The sequence below is a fragment of the Dermacentor albipictus genome, chromosome 3 (genome assembly GCF_038994185.2).
Source record: "Dermacentor albipictus isolate Rhodes 1998 colony chromosome 3, USDA_Dalb.pri_finalv2, whole genome shotgun sequence".
NCBI lineage: Eukaryota > Metazoa > Arthropoda > Arachnida > Ixodida > Ixodidae > Dermacentor > Dermacentor albipictus.
In genome coordinates this window covers 30,718,428-30,733,440 of record NC_091823.1, presented here as the reverse complement: position 1 = coordinate 30,733,440, position 15,013 = coordinate 30,718,428, and the positions used below count along the sequence as shown (strand labels likewise).

Here is a 15,013-nt window from a genome sequence, read left to right as displayed (position 1 = left end):
TGAACGACAAGGGCCTATAGGCACTTTGCTTTAATGCGTTTCCACATACGTATAGCGCCTGAATGTACGGATGTACTCCTGTGTACCTCCCCGAATGCAGAGCGCAAGCCATGCTACGTTTCTGATACGTACGTGTGCACTTAGTATTACCTGTGTTTGATCGAAACTTTACATATAAATATAGTCCAATGTCTACGTTTACGTGTCCCGTTGACGCAAATGAAATCTTCTCGATGCCTTTTACTACACTCGTTAACAGGAAGGTGGGAGGTTGGGGGGTGGGGGAGAGAATACGAGCACGAAATAAAGCACAAAGCCAAGGAAGATGACAAGATTTACAACTATGTATTCTCACAAGACTTACAATTATACACCTGTTTCTCTTTTTCCTTATTCTTTATTCTGCAAGACACATTATATATGGGACTTTACCATTTCGACATCTGCAGACGCAATGGTGAATCATTAGCTCAAGCGGAATTCAGTTTCTACGAATCAAATCACATTCACTTTTTTTTCTGAGATTAACGTATGTGACACAAATGCATTTCGGACGACTTGCTCGAATGTGAAATACGTCAGGTACTTCACGAGCCACCGTGTGGCCCTGTACTTTTTCCAAGCGTTTGAATTTTGTGAAACCGTTCTTATTCATGAACACGTTTACTGACTCTCCCAACAACTTGCTTAGCTTTTTAATCACGCGTTTTTCTATATTTGGAATGAACGTCTCGCTCGTCGCAGAATAGCTTATATAGTGACTATGGCGTTGCGCTGCTCAGCTCGAGGTCGTGGGTTCGTTCCTGACCGCGGCGGCCGCATACCGAAGGGGGGCGAAATGCAAGAGCGCTCGTGTACTTAGATTTAAGATTGTGCAACACTCGTGTACTTAGATTGTAACAATATGCCCACCTGCTATGGTCTCGATAAAGAGACTGGCAGTATAGAAAATAAAAAAAAAATAAAGTATACACCTTATGAAAACCGCCAGGTGCGCGGTCAAATATAATCCGGAGCATCCAACTGAGGCGTGCCTCATGCATGATCAGATCGGGGTTTCGGTGCATAAAAACCTAGAGTTTACTATTCGTTTAATATTTTTTTTTTAAACGAACGCCTGTGTTCTCTGCTCCACATCATTCAGTTGTGAAATGACCAGTCGGGCACATCGGCCTGCTCATGTTTGTTGAAGTCTTTCTGAATGTCGACTTGATTCCATGCGATTACTTTTTCTTCAAACACCTAATTAAATGAATCGCTACACTAATGAACGGTGTCACTTCATCATTTAGTATACATTTAAATATCCCCCCGCCTGCTCTTGACTTTGATCCCGTGCACAAATACACAAGTCTGAGCCCAATTTTGAAATGTCACACTTGAAATCGTTGCTATACATGCACACACCGTTGAACAAGCAGCTTACTGGCTCGCATTTTTTTATGTAATGCAGTGCGTGATGGCAACACGCTTTTAGCGTTCTGTCACCGATAACCACTCATATTTGACGTGAGGGCAGGCAGACAAACTTTTTATGTATGTAGATGTAGTATACGTTCAATTTGTTGTATTAGCCACTCCTTTCTGATACAAAAAAAAGGCGGGGGGGGGGGGGATAAAGGATTGTCTCAGTTATATTGGCTTTAATAGTGGTTAAGTGCTGGCTTTGACAGTGGATAACACTGTATTATACAGGTACCGATAACGCGCTGTTTAGTCTGCGTAGTGGGGTGATTCATTCGCAGGAGTTTTTGTTTTTGGGTTGGAACGCATTTAGGGAATAGGGCCCGTGTTAACAAAACGTTCTCACGCTAGAAGCGTTGCTGCCAGACAATAGTGATGTAGGACATATTATTAGCGAAGGCGATCAGCCAATGAAAAACAGCACTTACGAACGCAAAGCTTTGCGATTTCGGCGCCAGTTTTCCGCCGCGATCACATGCGACACTTTCAAGTAAATAAAACGTAAGAGGTGTTCTATTTGTTTTCTTTTCGTTCAGGTTTCATTGCGGTTTAGTATACAGTACAAAAAGCGGGCAGCATGAACGCCATTCATGGGACGTATGCGTGTTTAATTTTAGTTTATACGCCAATATTGAGCATGTAGTGCCTCGATTTCGTTTATTTCTTATCACGGTTTCGTTGTCAGGTGACTGCGTCTTCCCTGTCAACATGTAAACGCATAACAGCATAGCATGGCATCAAGCGCTTCCCGAAAACTTCGCTTCACATAGATTCTAAAGCATGCGTTGGAACTCCATATATATATATATATATATATATATATATATATATATATATATATATATATATATATATATATATATATATATATATATATATATATATATATATATATATATATATATATATATATATATATATTCGAAAAAGATTTTCAACAAGGATAGTTTGATAATTTGTTGGGGACATCGCCTTTTGCATATAAGCTTTTTGGAAAGCACATATGGTCACCCAAGACATTTGCGGTCGACTGAAGATCGGCTATATCGAACGAAATAACTATACATATATCAAACTGTCATGCTAAGGTATTATTTCAAAATTATATTTTCGTTCACTTGGGGAAAATTTTGGATTATGACTTCCAGCGCTCCCCCGGTTCGGTACCATAGCCTTTCCACGAACCCGAAATCCAGATTCCGGCTCGACAAGGCGACTCGCCCAAACTTTTAAACGTAGCTATACTGCTGCTGAAAGCGGGAACTCATTTCCTGTCGCTAGTGTACACAAGGTCACTGGTTAGGGCCTTTATTTTATCGTTAACATCGGGAGCACGTCGATGCGTGCAGAGCGTCAGCGTATTTGGCCAGAAACAATGAGACACCCCCCACGTTCACTGATGATGATGATGATTATGCTGGTGCTGATGATGATGTGGGCCTCTTTTGTGGCCCTTACCTAATAAGGGGATAGGCCAAGAATTCGCAGCGTGATGACGTTGATGATGAAGCCTCAATTAATGGAACGAACCCGCTGTGGGAGATAAGCCACGAACTGGGTTCGATTTTCGTCGTCTTCGATTTTGACGATGCTGTGAAACGGCGACAATACGGAAAGCGTTTTAAAGAGAAAAAAATTAAAGCAAGCACATTCTGGAAGAATATATCATACCTCGCATATATAGCTGTTAATTGTATGAAAAAGAAAAAAGTGTCTGTGACAGATAACACTGTTTCGCCTTTTCAGGTGCATTTCTGGAAGAGGCCAGATAAGCTGCGTGAGAAAACGCCATGTCCAAGTAGCTATCTTAAATGAATAGCCAATTCACTTTATAGTTATCCTCTATATGGCAAATGCAGTTAAAAAATCGGATTAGGCCTTGAATAAGCCCGATCACACTATAGTCTCTCTATGCGATTAAAAAAACATTTGGTAGATCTAAAAAGGACATTCGTGTTTTGTATATGCATGCAAGAATGTATACGATGTATATACCGTATCAACCCTATATATAACATCGCACAGCGAGGGATGAAAATGAAAATTACAAAAAAGAAAAAGAAAGAAAGTGCGATAGGCATCGCGTTAAGACATGAAAAAAAAAAGAAGGTGCACAGCATAGAGATTATAAGCGGGTGAACTGTATTTTACAGTCACAGAGGTTATTATTATTATACAGTCACTGAGGCTACTACTCTTAAACATACTCCTGTGACTGCTTTAATTTTCTGAGCTTCTGTAATGGTTTTAACCTAACCCAACTTCTTCATCAACCAACTGGAACCACGAGTACTGTATCCGTCTCCAACATTCTTGTGTTGACCAACGCGCGTGATGTAGTTCGCCTTCTTACTTACTTTCCTGGCATAAGTGATCATTCTTTGATTCACTTTACAATCAAAGTAAGGACGTTATCTGACAAAAAGCATAGAATGGTTCGTGATTGCGATCGGGCAGATGTAACGTAGATAATAGCCGTAATGCAATCGTTCCTCCTTGATTCCATTTCTCTCCTTGTGCAATTTCTCCAGGCGCACAGTTGAGGAAACTTGGTGCCTTTATAAAAATAAACTGGGTTATTTCTAACCCACAGTCACCCTGGTTTACTACTGCTCTAAAACGGCTTTAGAACAAGAACAAACGTCCTTTTCGTCATGCTAAGCGAACCAATAACCGCGATCATTGGGCTGCCTATTTCCAAGTAAAGATTCAGTACAATAACAGTATCGTGCATGCCAAGGATTGTTTTTCAACACTACTTTGCCAGAAATGTTGCAAACTAACCCGCGAAAGTTCTGGAATATTGTCAGTGGCTCGGAGAATCATCTAATCCAACTGACCCGCAATGATAACACTTTAGCCCTTCTTCCACAGTGCTGCTCAGTGTTTAACGATGCGTTCGTTTGTTTTTTCTGTAAAACCACGCCTGTTTGTTTTTCCTGGTTTCACGACCGTCACTTTCCTCCTATGGATTCCATAATAATTGATTCTGTAGGCACTGGTAAAATCATTGATAATCTTAAAATTTCATCTTCGTTTGGCTGTAATTCGATTACGTCAAAAATATTGAAAATAACGGAACTGTACTCCTCTGTTATCTTGTCCAATATTTTTGCTCAATCATTAGAGTGCTCCGAAATTCACAGTGATTGGAAGGCAGGGAAGGTGGGTCCTGTTCATAAGTTAGGTAATGTACATCTTCTCGATAATTACGGACCCATATTACTTACAAGCATCCCATGTAAGCTTCTTGAGCACGTTTTTTATTCTCATTTAATCAAATTTCTAGAAGAAAATTCTTTTTTCACTAACTTCCAGCATGGTTTCAGGAAAATGTTTTCATGTAAAACGCAGCTATTATCTTTTACTAATGATATCTTTATAAATAACGACATCAGTTCTGACACTGATTGCACATTCTTGTATTTTGTTAAAGCTTTCAATGGGGTGGCGCATGACTGGATTCTTAAATTAAGCAAACCTAACTTAGACACCAAGTTATTCCACTGAAATAAAAATTTTCTTTCTGACCACACGCAATTTGTGGCTGCTAACAACTGTTCGTCTACTCTTTCGCCTGTTTCATCGGGTGTCCCACAGGGATCTGTGTTGGGACCCTTACTCTTCCTCATTTACACTAACGACCTCCCTGACTGCACCAGGTTTTCATCATTAAAACTTTTTGCCGACGATGGCGTCCTCTGTAAAAAACTAGCCCAACCCCCTGATCAGCATGAACTTCTAGTAAATCTTGTTCTCATCTTGCAATAAATGGATGATGCGTCTCAATATCAATAAGTGCAAAAACATGCGAATATCTCGACGGGTACACACTGTTAGCAGCGCGTATTTTCTTGACGCATCCTACTAGATCCCGGGACTTCATACAAGTACCTCGGCATCCACATTAGTTGTGATCTTTCTTGGCGCATACATGTTAACTATGTTACTAACAACGCAAACCACTTGCTGGGATACTTACGACGCAATTTTTCCCGATCACCTTCATCAGTTAAACTACATGTATATAAAAACTCTTGTTCGCCCTAAATTAGATTACGCATGCTTTACTTGAAAACCCCCTAAACACTAAACTTTAAGAAATTATTCAATCCGTCGAGAATAGCACAGCTCGTTTCATTCTATCGAATTACTCTAGGCATGCCAGCGTATCATCACTGAAAGCAACACTTGCCTTACCTGAACTATCCTAGCGCCGTAAATGCTTTCGCCTTTCATTGTTCCGCGAAATCTATGATTATAATCCGATTTTAAAAGACGTTCTTTTTTCCTCTCCCGTCTACGTGTAATCGCGTTCAGACCATAACTACAAAGCTGGTTTTCCATGACGCCGGACTAATACTTACAGCGAATCTTTCATTCCGAAGACTAGCAAAGAACAGAAGCACCTTCCCGCTTCCATCACCGGACTCGACAGCTTCAAGACTGCCATTCATGAAAGCTTTTGCTATCATGTTTTTCTTTACTTGTTGTAACTGTATTTTTTTTTCTCTCTTTTACTGTGCAAACATTTGTTATTCACTACTGCTTCCTATGATGCCCTCGGGCCTTGGAAGCATGCTATATGCATATATATATATATATATATATATATATATATATATATATATATATATATATATATATATATATATATATATATATATATATATATATATATATATATATATATATATATATATATATATATATATATATATATATATATTTAAAGTGTTGAGGTTTTATGACATATAGGAAGACTAAGAGTTTGTGGTTTGAGGTCACTCGGCGTCGTGACAGACTTGAGACTTGAAGAGAGACTTGAAGAAGAGACTTGAAGCACTTGAGACATTGTTATTCAGTCTGGAGAATCAGCAGTATAGGTCGCGCGAGGATATTGGTTACGTGATGACAGCATAACATCACCATAAAGAATACACGATATGTCCACTCTTTAAGCTATCAGTGTAAATTAAAGCGCATAAGCACAATTGTTCGAAGATGGCGCAATGACGTGAGTGTTGGCTTTTGGCGCTCGCAGTAAAGCAAAAGCGCTGTCTTTGTAATTGCTTTCTGTTACGATGAGGGAGCTGTCGCTTTTGGTGTATAGGATGCGCAAGGAACGACACCTTCGATATTACTCAGTGCATTCCGATGAAGCAGGTTAAACCGACTGTCGGCTGTGAATTCTGGCTGTCGTTCATTTGTTAGGATCCTCCCCCAGTTGCCCGAGTGCAGCAACTGCAACAATAGACAGTAGAATTAAATTTTGTATGCAGGTTAATAGCACCTTTCGTCTTTGTTCGTCCCGCTCGCCACGGAAGAAATGTTTCTAAGGAGCACACGAAATATTGTCAAAATGCGTGTGCACTGTGGATGTGTATGCATCCAGGAGTTGTATATACCAACTGCGTCGTCTGCTCCGTGCCTTCTGCGATCGAGGCACCGTCAGCACCGTCCTCAGTCCTGGAGCAGGGCGGCGCCGCCACAAAGCGCGTTTCCTCAGGGCCTACTCCGTGATAGCGAGGCCGTGTTTTTGCCGCCTCTGCTTTGTTCACGCACTCCCTGCATAGACGACTACTATCTGTGCCTGTTGAAGAAACGAAGAAAAAATAACACAGAGAAAACATGAAGAAAAGCCGAAGTGCGGGGGAGACTCTGTGGAAGGACCAAAAAAGTCTACAGGGTGGCCATCGGAGGAGGCCACCTTTGAAGCGACCCGAGCCGCCCGTTGCTCCAGGCGCCGTCTGCTGCTGCTATAGTATACTGCTGCTGATGGCGAGAAACGCCGCTATACAGACGAAAGCTTTTCGGTCGTCTGCACCGTCGTCTGCAAGCCGTTCCAGTGACACAGTGCCATGGTAACGTGTTGCCTTCTAATGAGCGTCACGAGGTGGAATACCGGCTGTGACGACCGCATTGGAAAGGTGGCGGTATGCGAAATTGTCCGTGTTCCGCTAGACTTGAGTGCGCATGAAAGAGCCTGAGGATATAATGTTGTTTGCCAGCTGCGGAAACCTGGAAAATTAGGCTATAGTGGAGCTTTGAAGCACAAGGCGATCAATGCACATCTGATCTGCTCTCCGAGGTGCGCGCACACACACACGCACCCACACGCCGCACACACACGCGCGCACGCACGCACGCACACGCAAACACAAATAAAAAAATCGACACTACGCAACATTTGCACATTATTTAGCCATTGCGTGCACTCTAAATGCGAGACACAACTGTCACTCGTCATGGTCCGACCTAAGCTGTCATCACAGTTCTTAGGCGTTCATTGCACGATTTTGCGTCAGTTCACAGGTTTGGCATAATTTATCCATGCTACTTTAGCCACTTCTTGATTGACTATATATGGTATGACTACATGGTATAGTGTGCTGCCGAGTATAGGCAAGTGGAGGTGGGACTAGAGAGACAGTGCTTACGGCATGAATGCATTGCTGCGGTTGTATCCAGGTTGCGTCGCTTTACGCACACCTCGTTTCATCGGGGATGACATCGGAAGGTGTTTTGCTCAGCCGTGAAACCGGCTATCTCGCGCAGCGAGCAGTTCCTCCTTGGTTTTCGATGCGGATATGAGGCAGAACGTCCTAGATATCGCGCTCTCTTTCTGCGCTTGAGATTCATATCAGTCCCACGCGTTGATTAAACAGTCATGACCGTTCTCATCTGCGTCTGATAAGTAAGTTCAGCATGCTATAGCTAACATCACGTTTGGTCGTCGCCGCTACCGCCACCACCTGCTCCTTGCAAAAACTTAATTCACTAACGAATACAATACTTAATAAGGCAGGAGCTACCAAGTAGTGACCGCCAGCTTACCGCTTATCCTTGAAAATAAAAGCGTACAAAAGTGTACAATTATTGCATTCTGCTGGTATACTAACTTATGGGGCAGAAACTTGGAGGTTAGCGAAGAATTGTGAGGAAAAGTTAAGGACCACGCAACGAGCGATAAAACGAAAAATGAAAGATGTGTCGTTGATAGACAGGGGTACAGCGGGGTGGATTAGAGAGGAAAAAGGGGTAGCCGTTATTCTAGCTAGATTAAAAGGAAGAAAGCGAGTCGGACAGACCCTACAACGCGTATATAGGTCCGATAATCGGTTAGAAGATGAGCACCAAGGGAAGGGAAGCGCAGTTGCGAACGGCCGTGAACTGTACACCTGTAATTAGTTGGTACGACAAAAATGAGGAAACTTGCAGGCATATAGGGTGGTCTTCGGGTTGCCGTAGCTCAGAGGGAACGACCCCCCTATATGTAATAATACATGGTGATTTCAGCTGCCGCAAGGCAGGGATAATTGGAGATCGCCGTGAAAGGACTTTGTGTGTCAGTGGGCGTAAAAGAAGAAGAAGAAAAAGAAGAAGAAGAAGAAGATGATGATGATATCATGACCTTTCAGCTCGACCACCGCATTTCGGCCCACCACAAGCAAGGCGGTCTTTGCGAAGCTCACGCTGGAACGGATGCGCGCACGGCTAAGCCGATGCGCCCACCTCGGAATCTACAGAGGCATGAGAGACCTATCCGGTGGTACATTAGTGGTGCTGAGTTCTCACATTTTTTTGCTACCTGACAGCGATTGGTTGGCTGTGTTTTCCCCGGCAAGGCTCTGTGAGAGCACTGCCAAAGCGTGTTTGACGCCGTTGAATGCATTTCACGTTCCATATCCAACAGCCAGCTTTCTGCACTATATTAACAAAAAAAGGAAAGAAAACAATGAGCGACCAATTACGCCTGAAGTGTACTTAAAGAACACGGTTTATGAAAGGGGGGCGGGAGATAGCGAGGACAGAAGGAAATCAAAAGACATTGGATGTGGTCACTTATCCAGAAGTTACCTTCGTGGCCAAGTATATGCAGCGAATGCCAGCGTCAACAATACCTAAAGTCTTTAGGGTCGCCTCCTCACCTCCTACCCCTTTTTCTTCCACTTCTGTCGCCACTGTAAGTGAATGCTTACACATAGTGAACCGATATGTTGCGATACGTCTTAGAACGCCCCTTTTCTAGAGCCAAATGCTATGCATTACAGGAGCCGAGAAGACTGGCAGCCATATTTAAGGCGGCATAAATTATGCGAGGCGATGATATGAATCTAAAATTGGTTTGCCGTCGCGAGATCGCTGAGGCGTGTCAGGCCGCGCACGCCGCTCAGCTCGGGTTCAGAACACTGGCCGAAGGTTCGACTCGTAACGCAGGTCTTTTGAGGAGCTCCTATGCAAACGACGATAAACAAAACCAAACAAAGAAGTTATGCAGATCACATACATTGTGGGTAATCGATGTCACGCTAAGTATTTTTCTGGTAAATAGCTTTCCAGCATCGTTTGGAGTTCCGCAAAGCGTTACAAGGTGGACCAACCCGCCGTGATGGCTTGGTGACTATGGCGTTGCGCTGCTATGAGCACGAGGTCGCGGGAACGAATCCCGGCCGCGGCGGCCGCATTTCGATGGGGGCGAAGCGTAGAGACACGCGCGTAACCTGCGTTGAGTGCACGTCAAAGAAACCCAGTTGGTCTAAATTAATGAGTTTCCCATCACTGTACGGCGTGCCTCATAATCAGATCGTGGTTTTGGCACGTAAAATCCCAGAAATTAATTTAACCAGGTGTACAAACGCGTTTGTACAAGCAGTTGGTGTGCGTGTCGCGAGCGTGTGTTTGACGACAGCAGCGCAAGATGGCGACGACGGTGACGACAATCGTAGGACGGCGACGGCGTCATTTCTCCTCCGGCCGTTCGACACGAGTTAACGACATGTGGATAGTTGGGTTCTGTATATAACAAATTACTTATGCGGCATTAAGCAAGGTGGAGGAAGTAACACGAAAGGGAAGAATCCTCATCCGCCCGAATGTTTCACGAAGCCACAAAGAAGACCCATTCGGGTTTTTCAGAAAGAACGCTTCGCGGTCGAGAAAAAAAAATTCGCAATGTTCTATGTACAAGTACTGGACGGGTGTAAACGCGAGAAACATGCCTTGTGACGTCATCTGCGACTAAGTGTTGTACAATCGCACGTACCTATGTATATGTCTATGCATTGTGGTCAATGGCATAGACACAAGAGCATTTGTACTCCGGCGACGAAACGTTGAAGCCTGTTCGACCTGGGCGGATCGCAAAGGCGGTATATTATACAACGTCGCGCGGACTTTATACATATGTATATATAGGGTTAGATGAGGAAGAGACTCGGTAACGTTGGCTGATCCCGGAGGCCTCGGTGAACGTAAGCTTGAGGCACTTCAACACCTCAGACACGCCCGACAGGGACCACAGTATATCGCATATATACACGGCGAACTCAACTCCTCCTAGAAAATTAGTTCCTCCAAGTATTTGTTTGCTCCCGCAAACCGATATATATATATATATATATATATATATATATATATATATATATATATATATATATATATATATATATATATATATATATATATATATATATATATATATATATATATATATATGGCCACCAGCAGACTTCACGCTTAGGAGCAAGTGTGCACACATGTATGATCCAAGCCATTCCAAGCCATTCGCTGTGTATGTCGACTCTGCTTCGCTTCGTGTTTACGGGTCACCACATATTATGCAGGCTCTCGTTCCAAACCCCGTTTTCCTTCGTCTTGAAGACATTCCGACTCCATCCAACGCTTCTTCCAAGCCTATGTCTCCGCCACACTTGTATATAGTATGTTCGTTTCGGATATGTTTTCTTTGTGTTTGAGCCTGCGTCTGCCTTGATATCACCCGGCGCACTGAATCAACCAATGGTCACCCTTCTGTGTCCGGCAGTATCCCCGGGACCGGCCCATTGTCCACTACAGCACCCGACACCCAACACCCGCCAGCTAGATCGAGGTAGAGTCAAGGAAATCTTCGCTTTGAAATTGTGAGAAACCACGTCGGGCGATGAGTGTCCAAGCAGAGCTTCTGAAGTGCCCGAAATTGTCTAATGCGGGTCTGTGTGACGACGAAAAGACGACAGCTGCAACGGCGGAATGAGGATGGCGGCGTGAAAATGACTGAACGATGACTAAGGCATGGCAACGAAGGAATGAAGTCAATTATCTGGCGACCAAGACGTGTTTGTGTCGACGCTGACGTGTGTGCTTATAGGTATACCTCACCCACCACCGTCCCGGGCCGTCTCGGTTTGTATACTACATCCGGGAAAGGCCGATCGTGCGAGGGAGCAAGGCAGCACCGGCAAAGTGGTGGGAAGAAGCAAAGAAAGCTTCGCCTTAAGAAGACTTTTCTGTGCTGTCCCTCACCAGAGAAGACGGAGAAGAGACGCCGACGGGCACATACGTATATCTACAGGCAGTACGGCTGTCATACATCCTCAGGCAAATATTCGCACTTATATAATATATACGACGGGCTGCGAGAATTATTCGGCAAAGGCAAATTGTATTTAAAGAACACGAAAGGGCATTGTTGGTATATTTCTTGTTTGTTTCCACACAACGACTCTTAGCAGATACGAGGGATTGTCAGAGAAGCAGATAAATTTACAAGTGTGTTTTTTAAATTAAACAATAATATTAAACTGAAATAAAACCTAAAATATCTGTACGAGTGAGGAAGAGACACAAATTTGTTTGCGTTTGATGTCGCGTTCACGCTTACATTACTTTCTTGTTCTTGTTCCCTAGTGAAATGGCGCCACCCACCCTGGGGGATCGGCCATGAATGGGATGGTGAAAAAACTGTTATCAATTTTTTTGGATAAGTTAGGGTGAAATAAAATAAGTATCTTGCAAACAGGATTTCAAGCGTCTACTGTTACAGATATGAATAATCAATTATCTAAGTATTACACAAAAATCATGTGAGCATAATAAGTATTAAGAATTCTAGCATGCAATTCTTTTTGGCTCTTGCAGAAAAATGCAGAGAGTGTCACAAATCTTCCTGAGGCTGTAACCCAGTACGGTAGCCCAAAGGAAAGTATTACAGGAAGAGTCAAATTCAAGCCGCGCTTTTGGAAAGGTTCTTCTAAAAACATTTTCCTTCGAATAATGAAACGGTGGCATGTCAGGAAGAAGTGTTGCAGAGATCCACTCTCATTGCATGAAGGACACAAAGGCAATATAGCTAGACCAGACCAGTGGAGGTAAAAGTTGTGTGGGGGGACTCGGTACCGTAGTTTCTTGATCGTTACTTCAATTTTTCTAGTGGAGCACAGTTTGTTGTTCGAAAGAAAATTGAGATGTGGGAAATAAGAAGTTAACAATGATGATTGCGCGAAGTTATTTATAGTAGCATATTTTCTGAATCGCGCCGCAGTGATGAAAGCTGACGTAGATAATATGGGAATTATAGGGCCATCGTGGGATGCTACTGCGAATGCATCTGCATATTGGTTTAAGCGAAGACCTTTGTCGCCTGGCACCCACACTGAACCAATGAGACGTAAGTGTCTTGGCAGGAGAGAATAGACAGTTTCTAATGAATCTGACAATTTGGATGTGGTTAGTGAAGAACAGACAGACAGCCAATTAGTTAGGATAACGGTTGATGACAGAGATGATGGTAATTTACGTAAAGCTAAAGCAATTGCCAATACTTCCCCCTAAAAGATAGGCGTGAATTCAGGTAGTCAAATGAAAAAAAAGCAATTTATATGTGGTGATGCAATGCCCACACCTGCGTTTTCTTCACAGACGGAAGCGTCAGTTACTATAACGGTCGTTGTATTCAGGTGTGCAATGTGTACCAGGTGGTCTTTAAAAATACTATTCAGATATAGATAGGGCAGATGTTTAGCATTGTTTGGAAAAATATTATCAAATTCAGTTTTAACGACTGGAACTGAGGAATTTAGTAAGACCGCCTCGCATAGATGAATGGGTCCAATAATTTTTGTACAAAACAACTTGATTGCAACGTGAGCAATACTAGCGATATTTAAAAATGAGGATGTTCATTAATGAAAACATATTGTGACCTCCTCTGTGGTGATGTATATATCTTTAGAAAAGTTTGTACTGTAAGGATATGAAATCACATGAGAAGAGAAGGCAAGCGTGCTTCTTGATATAAGATATCATTAGCGACAGGTTTAGGAAGCCCAAAAAATAAACGTAATGCCTCTCGTTCTAATATAACCGGAGGCCGAATTTTGTATGCAGGTCCGCCAGAAAACAAAAGGCAGCCGAACCCTATTATCGGTCGAATATACATGCAATAGATCCTAATGATCGCATGCCGACACAACCCTTATTTATTGCTGCTAATTTTACGCAGCATTCCTATTACGCGTGCTTCCTTTGAGGTAATATGCTCTATAAGCTTTACGGTGTACATTACACCCAAATAATTAAGCGTATTACCTGTGGGATACTGTCTTGTCGATAAGGAATCGAAAGTTGCACAGGATCTCTTTGAGGGAAAACTAAGGCGGTGCTTTTTCTGATACTAAGAGGGAGGTTAATGCCATTAAGCAACAATTCTAGGCAGCCCATATAGGACTGTAGAGTTTGGTACAAAGCATGTAAACTAACTGAAAGGTGGATGTTAAAAGAGGGTACACTCAAGGAGGAATTATTGTTAATAATGAATTTAGGGAAACCAATTTAGATGAAATGAATCCAGATTTGATATCTACAATAAAGATACAGTCATTAGCAGGGCAATCGTTTGGTTTCAGTTACATAACCAACTACTGCGGAACAAACGTCTCTGTGACTATATAGCCTAGTGTAGATGACCCAAATGATAGTAATACTGGTATACTTAACCCTAACCGAATTTTGCGGAGTGGAGCTTTGAGTACTATATTTCTCTGGTGTGAATATCGTCTGCATGATAAAAAGTAGTGGTCTATAGATTCAGTTTCCTTACAGTTGCCGCATAGAGGGGACATCATCAAACCGAGATGTTGAAAGTGTGGAGATGGTATCAGCGATAATTAACTTAAATAATTTTGCAAACAAAATTTTGTGTATATATCTTGATGTAAGCTTTATCCGGTAAAGCAGGAATCAAAGGTCCACTTAAAGAAGTTCTGGCTAATAAATCTGCCGTTTCGTTTAAGCATAAACCACGCTGCCACGAACCCACAGCAAATTAATTTTTTATAAATTGGTAGGGACTAAATTTTGAGACGCACGTGACTCATTTGCATGTAAAGGCATTGGCAATACTGCCGTCCTCGTTGTCGTCCACAAGTGGCACACATACCCACGGATTATATATGGGGGCTTCACGATTTGTTGTTGTTGTTGTTGTTGTCGTCGTCGTCGTCGTCGTCGTCGTCGCTGTTGTTGTTCTGTGGCGCATACCCACAATCAGGTGACGTACAACGTCCAGTAAGCAAGTGCATTGTTTATTTATGATGGTGATCATGAAGATTTCCTATGCATGGCACATACCCACTAAGGGGAATTAAGCATTGCAAGAATAGAGTGACGCACACAGAAAATGAGTTAATTAATGTGCCTATATACCGTAGTAAATAAAACGAGGTAAAGCAGAAAATAATGGGTGTTATTGAACAGTCAATCGTGACCT

The 15,013-nt window shown here is 42.6% G+C and overlaps 1 protein-coding gene across 3 annotated transcripts in view; it reads left to right on the top strand.

The window, feature by feature from the left end:
- LOC135909700 (homeobox protein CDX-1-like) overlaps positions 1 to 15,013 on the top strand; it is a 32,545-nt gene that overhangs the window by 1,592 nt on the left and 15,940 nt on the right. The window lies entirely within an intron of this gene.